This window comes from Bos grunniens, chromosome 27 (genome assembly GCF_055505025.1).
Source record: "Bos grunniens cultivar Pamir isolate PY7600 chromosome 27, Bosgru_T2T1.0, whole genome shotgun sequence".
NCBI classification, from domain to species: domain Eukaryota; kingdom Metazoa; phylum Chordata; class Mammalia; order Artiodactyla; family Bovidae; genus Bos; species Bos grunniens.
This window is the reverse complement of record NC_141191.1, coordinates 7,569,090-7,579,554: the sequence shown is the minus strand read 5'-3', so window position 1 is coordinate 7,579,554 and position 10,465 is coordinate 7,569,090. Positions and strand designations below refer to the sequence as shown.

Genomic DNA, 10,465 nt, shown 5'->3' with positions numbered 1-10,465 from the left:
ATGGGACCAGGTACCATGATCTTAGTTTCTGAAAGCTGAGTTTTAAGCCAACTTTTTCACTCTCCACTTTCACTTTCATCAAGAGGCTTTTTAGCTCCTCTTCACTTTCTGCCGTAAGGATGGTGTTATCTGCATATAGGAGGTTATTGATATTTGTCCTGGCAATCTGGATTCCAGCTTGTGCTTCTTCCAGCCCAGCATTTCTCATGATGTACTCTGCATATAAGTTAAATAAGCAGGGTGATGATTATATACAGCCTTGACATACACGTTTTCCGATTTGGAACCAGTCTGTTGTTCCATGTCCAGTTCTAACTGTTGCTTCCTGACCTGCATACAGATTTCTCAAGAGGCCAGGCACATGGTCTGGTATTCCCATCTCTTTCAGAATTTTCCACAGTTTATTGTGATCCACACAGTCAAAGGCTTTGGCATAGTCAAGAAAGCAGAAATGGATGTTTTTCTGGAACTCCCTTGCTTTTGCGATGTACCAGAGGATGTTGGCAATTTGATCTCTGGTTCCTCTGCCTTTTCTAAAACCAGCTTGAACATCTGGAAGTTCACAATTCATGTACTGCTGAAGCCTGGCTTGGAGAATTTTGAGCACTGCTTTACTGGTGTGTGAGATGAGTGCAATGTGTATTCGTTTGAGCATTCTTTGGCACTGCCTTTCTTTGGGATTGGAAGTGGTCAACATGATTTACTATTATTATTAGCGTTACTGTTAGTCACGTGGAAATGATTTGTAAGCCGTAAAGTCCCCTGTAAATGTTTTCTATCACCATTACGATTTATGGGTTTACCACCAACTAGTTAAGGGCAATCGTGGGAGGCTATTTTTCACTTCTTTAAGCTTCTCTTTCATTTTTTGTAAAATGGAGCATGTCGCATATGCTATGCTTTTCTCAGATTTTATATTATTCCATTTAGCACATCACGGGTTGATGAATCAACTTGAACTTCCCTACTCTAGGCTCCAAGGTCATGCACCATATCACCTGACCAGTTGCATCTGCCACTTACCCGATGTTGTCTGGATAACACACACAAGTAAGAGGAAGAGAAGGTACAGTAGCTTCATGATGGGAAAGGAGTTTTTGGAATTCCAAGTAGTACAAGTGTCTGGTGGCACACCTGAATCGGGGCAGGCGATCTGGGAGAGAGTTTGAAAATTTCAGCTGGAAAGAAAGTGCTTTTATCCTAGCAGAGATGTTCAGCTGGGTCTGGGCCTAATTTGAGGATGTTTCATCTATCAACACATGGTCCAAGTGTTTGCCTGTCATAAAGGAAGCGGGTTGCAGGAAGTCAGGGTTTCCACATTGATTCTCACTTCTGCTTATGGCTCTAAGGCTTGGTGCATTTTTTGGAGAAAAATCATGAAACATTGAATTCTGTTAGAAAATTATTCATTTCTTTTTTTCACCTTTATTTCATGTCTCTGTATCTGTCCATTTCTCCTTTCAGAATAAACACCCTTAATCCATGGGTCACAAAGAGTTAGACACGACGGATTTACTCAACAACAACTCATCACACATACACATTTTACAATCGAAAAATGAGAAGGAGTTTTGGAAATTAAAATGATATTTTGTCTCTCTCAATTTTTTTTTTTTTTTTTTTGCTACCATTTCCAGAGAGAATTGATCCATCCTAAGCAAGCTCTTGCATAGACCACAATCAGGTGAGGCTTTATGGGCTAGAGTATTTCTTAATATAGATAATTCATCAATGTATTCCTGAGTGAAAAGCACCAAAGGATACCAGATAAGGGGCTTCCTAGGTGCCCTAGTGACAAAGAGCCCACCTGCCAATGCAGGAGATGCAGTTTTGATCCCTGGGTCGGGAAGATGCCCTGGAGAAGGGAATGGCAACCCACTCTGGTATGTTTGCCTGGAGAATCCCATGGACAGAGGAGCCTGGTGGGCGACAGTCCATGGGGTCACAAAGAGTTGGACGTAACTGAAGTGACTTAGCACACACACATACCAGGTAAATCATTGATATTTTTTGCATATCTTCCTTCTCTCCACTTGGTTTTGCTTTACAGTGTTCATATCTCTCTTTTTCTTTATATGTAAGTCTGCAAAGTAACAAGTCCTGTTTTATTATCTTACAGTCTCAGCACCTAGAACAGTGGCTGGCATAGAGCAGGTAGTCAAACATTTGTTTCTATGAATAGGTACTAATGTGGAAAAGTCAACAAATAAGTGAATAAATAAATGGATGAATGGAGGGAATGAGGGAGGAAAGGAGAAAAGAAAGGAAGGCTTGGGCATAATCCTTAGGGTTTTGAGGGTCTGGAGAGAGTCCATTAAGTTGCTTTATCCCAAAGTGTTCCTGAGCAGAAGCACCCACTCAACCATTCCCAATATAACAGGTCATAGCAGGTCATAATATGTCATGGTCTCTAGCCTTCCCTCACCACCTCTCTTCCATCTTACCTGAAGTATATGTTCTGACATTTTTCTCTCTGTCCTGAGGCAACTTAGCAATAAAATGTTTTCACTTTTCATCTTTTGATCAGCATTTAAATCTTTCACAAAGTGGAATTCTATTTTAGTTTAGTGACATCAACCTAAGAACAGAGCAAGTGTTTGTAGCAAGCTGTTTAAATAAGTCTTACTTAATTCTACAGAATAGCTGTGAGGGTTTTACTTCCTTGGCCCCAGCAACAGTACTTTTACAATAATAGAAAAGAAAGTATAGACTATAGGCATTGGCCGCATTTCTCTCTTGTACTTTTATACTGAAAGTGTTTCTTTACACTGATTCCCTAATTGTTACCCATCTTTTCCCACCCCTTCTTCAACTACAGATGTCTCTGACTCTCTCCTGGAAACCTACCTTGCAGATGGATCCTCTGCCCTTCTCAGGTGGACTGCAGCAGAGACACCTGGGAGCCCCTGTCTACAGCTACATGATTAGAGGCCAGATCAACAAAGGGCAGAGGAAGGGGTGAGTGAGGTCACACAGGATGCCTCCTGATCCCCGTTGGCAGGAGTCATCCTGGCGGAGCGGTGGGGGACAGCCAGACTCGATGGCATTGTTGACACCAAAATGTTGGTTTTCTCTGCCCACTGGAGCCAAATAAAATTTGCAGAGACAGAGTTTGGGGCAAACAGAAAGATGGCTTTAACCCTTAAGCCGGCAGAAGGGAGAACACAATAGGTTCCTGCCTCAAGGAGCCTGTCTCGCCTCCATCGGGAATCCAGGGGATCAAACAGTTGGACTCACAGTCAGAGCTTGGAGATACGGGACAAAAGGTGTAGGGGTCCTGAATTCTCTCTTTTTGCACTGTTTGGAAACAGTCAATAGACCAGTGTCAGGTAGCTAGGTATTTGGGTCTGGCACTTGGTCCAGGTTGTTGAATCCATTGTCCTTTGGGGATTTCCTGGTGACTTTCTTCCTGTAATACAAAAGGGGGAAAGCAAACCACTATGGGGTGGCTTCCAAAAAGAGTGCATCATAAAGTTAAGCATCAACATGAGGTTAAAATAGAGCAAAGAGAGGAACCAAACTACAAGGAGAGGTTTATGATGCCATAAAGTTAAGTACCAGGACGTGGCTAGAATAAGTTAAAGAATCCTAAATGCAGAGTGTGGCTTCTGCAGAGTTAGAGGGCAACAGGTAGAGATGTAGTTTGCATAATAGGTTAGTCTTCTGAAAAGAAGAAACTTAGTCATCAATGCAGACTGTTGATTGTTAGCAAAGTAACGCTCAAAATCCTCCAAGCTAGGCTTCAACAGTACATGAACTGAGAGCTTCCATATGTACAAGCTAGATTTAGAAAAGGCAGAGGAACCAGAGATCAAATTGCTGGCATCTGTTGGACCATAGAATAAGCAAGACATTTCCAGAAAACATCTACTTCTGCTTCATTGACTATGCTAAAGCCTTTGACTGTGTGGATCACAATAAACTGTGGAAAATTCTGAAGGAGATGGACCACCTGCCCTGACTCCTGCAAAACCTGTATGCAGCTCAAGAAGCAACACTTAGAACCAGACATGGAAAAACAGATTGGTTCCAACTGGGAAAGTAGTAAGTCAAGGCTATATATTGTCATCCTGCTTATTTAACTTCTGTGCAGAGTTCATCATGCAAAATGCCAGGCGGGATGAAACACAAGCTGGATCAGGATTGCTGGAAGAAATATCAATAAGCTCAGATTGCAGATGATACCACTCTTATGGCAGAAAGTGAAGAGGAACAAAAGAGCCTCTTGATGAAGGTGAAAGCGGAGAGTGGAGAAAGCTGACTTAAAACTTGACATTCCAAAAACTAAAATCATGGCCTATGATACCATCATTTCATGGCAAATAGATGGGGAAACAGTGGAAGCAATAGATGACTTTATTTTTTAGGCTCCAAAATCACTGCAGATGGTGACTGCAGCCATGAAATTAAAAGACGCATGCTCCTTGTAAGAAAAGCTATGACCAACCTAGACAACTTATTAAAAAGCAGAGACATTACTTTGCCAACAAATGTCCATCTAGTCAAAGCTATGGTTTTTCCAGTAGTCATGTATGGATGTGAGAGTTGGACTATAAGGAAAGCTGAGCGCTGAAGGATGGATGCCACTGAACTGTGGTGTTGGAGAAGACTCTTGAGAGTCCCTTAGACTGCAAGGAGATCCAATCAGTCCATCCTAAAGGAAATCAGTCCTGAATATTCATTGGAAGGACTGATGCTGAAGCTGAAACTCCAATACTTCAGCCACCTGATGGGAAGAAGTAACTCATTTGAAAAGACCCTGATGCTGGAAAAGATTGAAGGTGGGAGGATAAGGGGATGACAGAGGATGCGATGGTTGGATGGCATCACTAACTTGATGGACATGAGTTTGAGTAACCTCCGGGAGTTGTTGATGGACAGGGAGGCCTGGCATGCTGCATTCCTTGGGTTTGAAAAGACTCAGATATGACTGGGCAACTGAACTGAACTGTAGCATATGAGATCTTAGTTCTCTGACCAGGGATGAACCCATGCCCCTTGCATTGGCAGCTGGAGTTTAACCATTGGACCATCAGGGAAGTCTCTGCTTTTAGTTTTTGTAGCTGCACTAGACAGGGGCAAGAGGTAGAGAGGGTTTGGGTGTCACTCCTGAGTAAACATGAGAAATGAGACCCAGGACCCAGGTGGAAAGGCTGGCCTTGGACCAGAGCATGAGCCCATTTGGCTCAAGAGTCACATGGGAAAGCCGTCATCCTCCCGGTGCTGAAATGACACGAGCATTCCTCCCATGCAGGAGTCCAACACGACACCCAGAAATGTTAAGGCAATAAAACATCAACAGATACAAGAATGAAACTTAAAATTAAGTAGAAATTAAAAACCGAAATCCCAACAAAGACTATGATAAAAATTTAATATAAACAGTACCACCAAACCACACTTGCTGCTGCTAAGTCGCTTCAGTCATGTCTGACTCTGCGTGACCCCATAGATGGCAGCCCACCAGGCTCCCCCGTCCCTGGGATTCTCCAGGCAAGAACACTGGAGTGGGTTGCCATTTCCTTCTCCAGAGCATGAAAGTGAAAGTGAAAGTGAAGTCACTCAGTCGTGTCCGACTCAGTGACCCCACGGACTGCAGCCTACCAGGCTCCTCTGTCCATGGGATTTTCCAGGCAAGAGTACTGAAGTGGGTCGCCATTGCCTTCTCTGAAACCACACTTAATGGCAGATAAATATTCCATGAAAATAAAACAAACTAAAAATAAAGGATAAAAGGGATACAAGATATATGAGGTGTAAGACTGAGTCCCAAATACAACCTTCGAGATGAAGAAGAGTTGGCAGATGCACCATGGGCATTTCTGTGAAAAAAGAAATATAAAGTTGAGTAAAATGTTGACAGCTGTTATCATTTTTTTCCTCCATTAAACACACACAGGTTTGTCTCTTTTGAGCTGATAATTTTAGGCTCAAGGCATGATTTTAAGCTACTGCTGTATTGATTTCCTGTGGCAGCTGTAGCAAATTGCCACAAGCTACGTGGCTTAAAGGAACACATACTTGTTATTGTGGTTCTGAGGATCCAAAGTCCCAAATGGATCTCATTGGCTTCAAATCACTGTGTCAGCAGGATGCCGTTCCTTCTGGAGGCTTCCTTCCTTCTCACGCTTAGAAGCTGCCTGCCCTCCTTGGCTTATGGCCTCTGCACATCAGTGTGAGCTGATGAGAGGCTGGTTTAGCCTCTCAGCATGCATCTCTGACACTGGTCTGCATCCCTCCTCCACTTCTAAGGCTCCTTGTAATGAGATGGCATTGGGCACAGCCAGACTCCACGTCATTTCCCTATCTTAAGGCTGAATGATTAGGTACCTTAATTCCACCTGTGCTGCAATTCTCTCTTGTCATGTGTCTGCCCTTATAGGCTACTGAAACAGAAACACGATAGGCCAGGTGGCTCTTTTTTTGCACTTTGTTTTTTAACTGAAGGATGATTGCTTTACAGAATTTCGTGGTTTTCTGTCATAGAAAAACAAGAATCATCCATGGTTTCACCCATGCCCCCTCCCTCCCAAAACTTCATCCCATTTCCTTCCCCATCCCACCCTTCTAGCTGGTCTCAGAGCCCCTGTTTGAGTTCCCTGAGTCACACAGCAAATTCCTGCTGGCTATCTATTTTACATGTGGTATTGTAATAGGTGGCTGACTAACAACAGACCCTTACATCTCAGTTTTGGAGGCTTGGAGCTCCACGATCAAGACAGAGCAGGTGGCTGGTAGACGGTGGTCTTCTCCCTGTGTCCTCAGAGGGCACAAGGGGTGAGCCATCTCTCTGGGGTCTCTTTCAAAAAGGCCCTCATTCCACCCAGGAGGGTCCCACCCTCATGACCAAATCACCTCCCAAAGGCCCTGTCTCCTAACACCATCCCCTTGGTGACCTCAGCTTGCACTGAGGGAAGAGTTAGTACAAGACCAGAGAGCTGCTCACACATACAGCGTGCACCAGCAAGGCTCTTGGTTTAACTAGCAAACCCTCTGAAGAAACTGCAAGCAGACTGAGGTCAGCCTGCTCACCCTGCCCCCTGCGGTCTCTGTGTTCTGTGCTGTGTTGTCTTCATTGAATTGTGCTTTCCACAGGACTTGTTTTTCCATAGCATCTAATTGCATCATATCATGTACACACAGAGAGACATGCTTTGTTCATGTCAACTCTGTCATTCAGTTGATGACAATTTGTGAAGCAATGTCTCGTCTCAATGCCCTGCACTTACAGGAATAGGACAAGTCCATGTCTATAGAGATCTTATAGCCCAAAAGGGAATCAGAAGTGTATCCAGTGTGCACAAGGCAGGAGTAAGAAGCACAAACCAAATGGAAGTGAGGGCTGCAGGGGACAGGGGAGGGGGGTTTCCTCCTGGAGCAGGGGCGGGGGCTTTCCTATGGGACTGGTGTGCTGGTGATTCTGGACCCCTGGGGTGCATGTTTGAGGGGAGACGCGGGGCAGGACAGGGTGCCCTGGGCTGGGAAGCAGGAAGGACAGTAGACAGAGGGGCTGGGGTACGTCAGGCCCCCAAGGAACAGGGGTTCACACCCGTGGGAGCACAAGGCACCCCACCACGATTCCCCGATGGTTTGCGTGGGGAGCTCAGAGAGTATCCTCAGGGATTTCGGAATTCGCCTGGGATCAGACACCACACAACAACCTCAATGACCAGTGGGCAAGATTCTTTAACTTTGAACAAAATTTATTCTGGTTTAAATTTTAGACGTTCTGTCAAAGGGCACAGTTTCTGTCTCCGCTTAGGTCCCGGCCGCATCTTCGCCTTCTTCTACCACGACCTGCAGCATTTTACTGGGCGCCCGAAACAGGTGCCAATCTGTCTCATGGGTCCAGGGCACCTGATCGGAATACAGACGCCTCCATTCCTACGGCAGCTTAGAGGACCACTTATTCCTTGAGTAAATCGTAAAAAGAGAACAAAGAGGGAAAAACGTGTCAGCAGGAAAGCGGCATCTCGAGAAGGCCCACTGTGTCCCCTCTGAGCGAGGCCCTGGGGCTTTCTGTGCTGAGATGCGCACACGGCCTCATGACAACAAGATATGAGTCCAGGACCCCGTAGACCAGCTTCCAGACAGACACTGACCATGCCCAGGCTCTGGTGGACCCTCACGTTTTCAGAAACACAGGCTGAGGCACTGGGGTGTGAGGACCCCGGTTGTGTGCGGGGTCAGCTCCACCATGAGGGCAAAGACTGGGAAGCTCTGCTACATCCACCTTCCCGCCAGGAGTCAGAAGCCCCCCACGGGTTCTATTTTCACCATTTAGTTTTCCAACTCATGGAGTCAGTCAAGTAGTGGAGCTGAGATAGGAGGAAAAGATGCAGCTAAAAATGTAAGAACCGTTTAAAGAGAACTTACTCTCAAAGTAACTTACAGCTGACAGTGACAATGGCTCAGAAAAAAAAGTTTTGTATCATCGTCTCTGCTGATTCAGAACGCACTCAGCGCTGGTGCGAGTAAGCCCCTCTTGTTCTCCCTTTGTGGTTTCCTCCCGACCAGCCGCCTTCCCGTCTTCCTCACATGCCTTTTTCCTCTTGACCACAAGGTACCTCTGGTCCCTCTCTAGTTCCCCGCCCAGGGATTGAACCCAGGCCCCGGGCACTGAGAGGCCACATTCCTTACACCCCTGTCCTCGCTTCCTGCCACTGTGCTAAGAGTTGGGTTACAGTCATAAACAACACTAATCAGACAAGGCCTTTTCAACTTGATTTTGACATCTAATCAATTGTCTCAGGTCTCAGTCTCCGCAGCCTCTCCCTCCATCCCTCTCTCCCTCCCTCCTTCCTTCCTACCTATTTTCATCCTATTTCAGGAAATATCAAGGGTAAGATGAAAATCAGACAGCCGATCCTGCACACTGCTTTGGATGTGCTGCCTCCCATCTATGGAGCGATGGGAGCATCAGCGACGTGTCCTAGAGGACCTGCCTGCTGAGGAGACTGAGCACGGAGCATCCCAAGGGCAGCTCCTGAAGCCCATGCTCGGGCTGACTCTCTTCTGGACTTCTCTGGTCACCCAGAGCTGCCACCCTTCAGACAGAGAGATTTATAAAGCGACATACTGTGCTTCTGTCATGGGACAAAATCAAATTTCTTGCTTTTATGAAAAGAAAAAAAGGAGAGTCACTTAACTGAGGCATCTTTTGTTTACTCCTCATGAAACCAATGAGAAGACAGGCTCAGAAGCTTTGACTCACTACAATGGCTTAGAAACAACCAGGTATTTTGCAGGGCAGTTCTCAGCCCCCTCTTCCTTCTGAAGGACTCAGTGCTGGCTTCTCAGAAGCATCAAATATGGTGGGTTTAGTCTGACCACATGTAGATGGGGGTAGCAGGACAGAAGGAGGTAGAAACAGGAGAGAGAGCCTGTGGCTCCCCCCGGGGCTGCCATGAGCTCACCTGACCCAGCAAACAGGACCAGGAAGAGGAGCGCGAGGAGCAGGTGATGGAGCCTCATGCTGGCGTCCCGAGCTCTGCGGCTGACAATGGAGAAGAGGCTGCGCTTGCCGCTTTATAAAGGTCCCAGGTTCCGGGAGGAATTCTGCACTGGCTGTGGATTTGGTTATTAGGAACTGGTTAACTGAGCCTCTTCCCTGTGTGTCATGGGAGTGTCCTTTATAGCACAAAGCAGGGGCAGTCACTTGTATGCTAATGAGGCTGTGGAAAGGCCAGGAAAAGCTTTCCTGCTGCCCTTTTAACCACAAACTTCTCCTTGGCAGTCAGTTCAGCTGATGGGCAGGGGTGTGGCAAGGGGCACAGACTTGCCTGTTTCCCCTGGCAGGGGCACAGACTTCTTGCTGAATCTTCGCTTACCTGCTCCTCAGCTCCACCCTCGCCCTTCCAGGGCTTTGAATCTGCCCACTGTTTTCCTGTGTAGAAGGAAATGGCACCCCCCTCCAGTACTCTTGCCTGGAAAATTCCATGGATGGAGGAGCCTGGTGGGCTACAGTTCATGGGGTTGCAGAAAGTCAGACATGACTGGGAGACTTCACTTTCTTTATTTCTATAGTTCCTTTTGGGCTTGAAGAAGCATGAGCTGGAATCAAATTGCAGGGGAAAATATCAATAACCTCAAATATGCAGATGACACCACCCTAACAGCAGAAAGTGAAGAGGATCTAAAAAGCCTCTTAATGAAACTGAAAGAGGAGAGTGCAAAAGTTGGCTTAAAGCTCAACATACAGAAAACTAAGATCATGGTATCCGGTCCCATCACTTCATGGAAGATAGATGGGGAAACAATGGAAACAGTGTCAGACTTTATTTTTTGGTGCTCCAAAATCACAGCAGATGGTGATTGCAGCTGTGAAATGAAAAGATGCTTATTCCTTGAAAGGAAAGTTATAACCAACCTAGATAGCATTTGCAAAGCAGAGATATTACTTTGCCAACAAAAGTCCATTTGGTCAAGGCTATGATTTTTCCAGTGGTCATGTACGGATGTGAGA

At 45.8% G+C, this 10,465-nt stretch overlaps 1 long non-coding RNA gene across 1 annotated transcript; it reads right to left on the bottom strand.

Annotated features, from left to right (window-relative positions):
* Window positions 1-7,685: 7,685 nt before the first annotated feature.
* On the bottom strand, window positions 7,686-10,154 carry LOC147343460 (uncharacterized). The gene is made up of 2 exons (XR_015156022.1): window positions 9,417-10,154; window positions 7,686-7,912 (listed from the first exon to the last, which is right to left on the bottom strand). It is a non-coding gene; the product is annotated as an uncharacterized LOC147343460 (long non-coding RNA).
* Window positions 10,155-10,465: the final 311 nt, after the last annotated feature.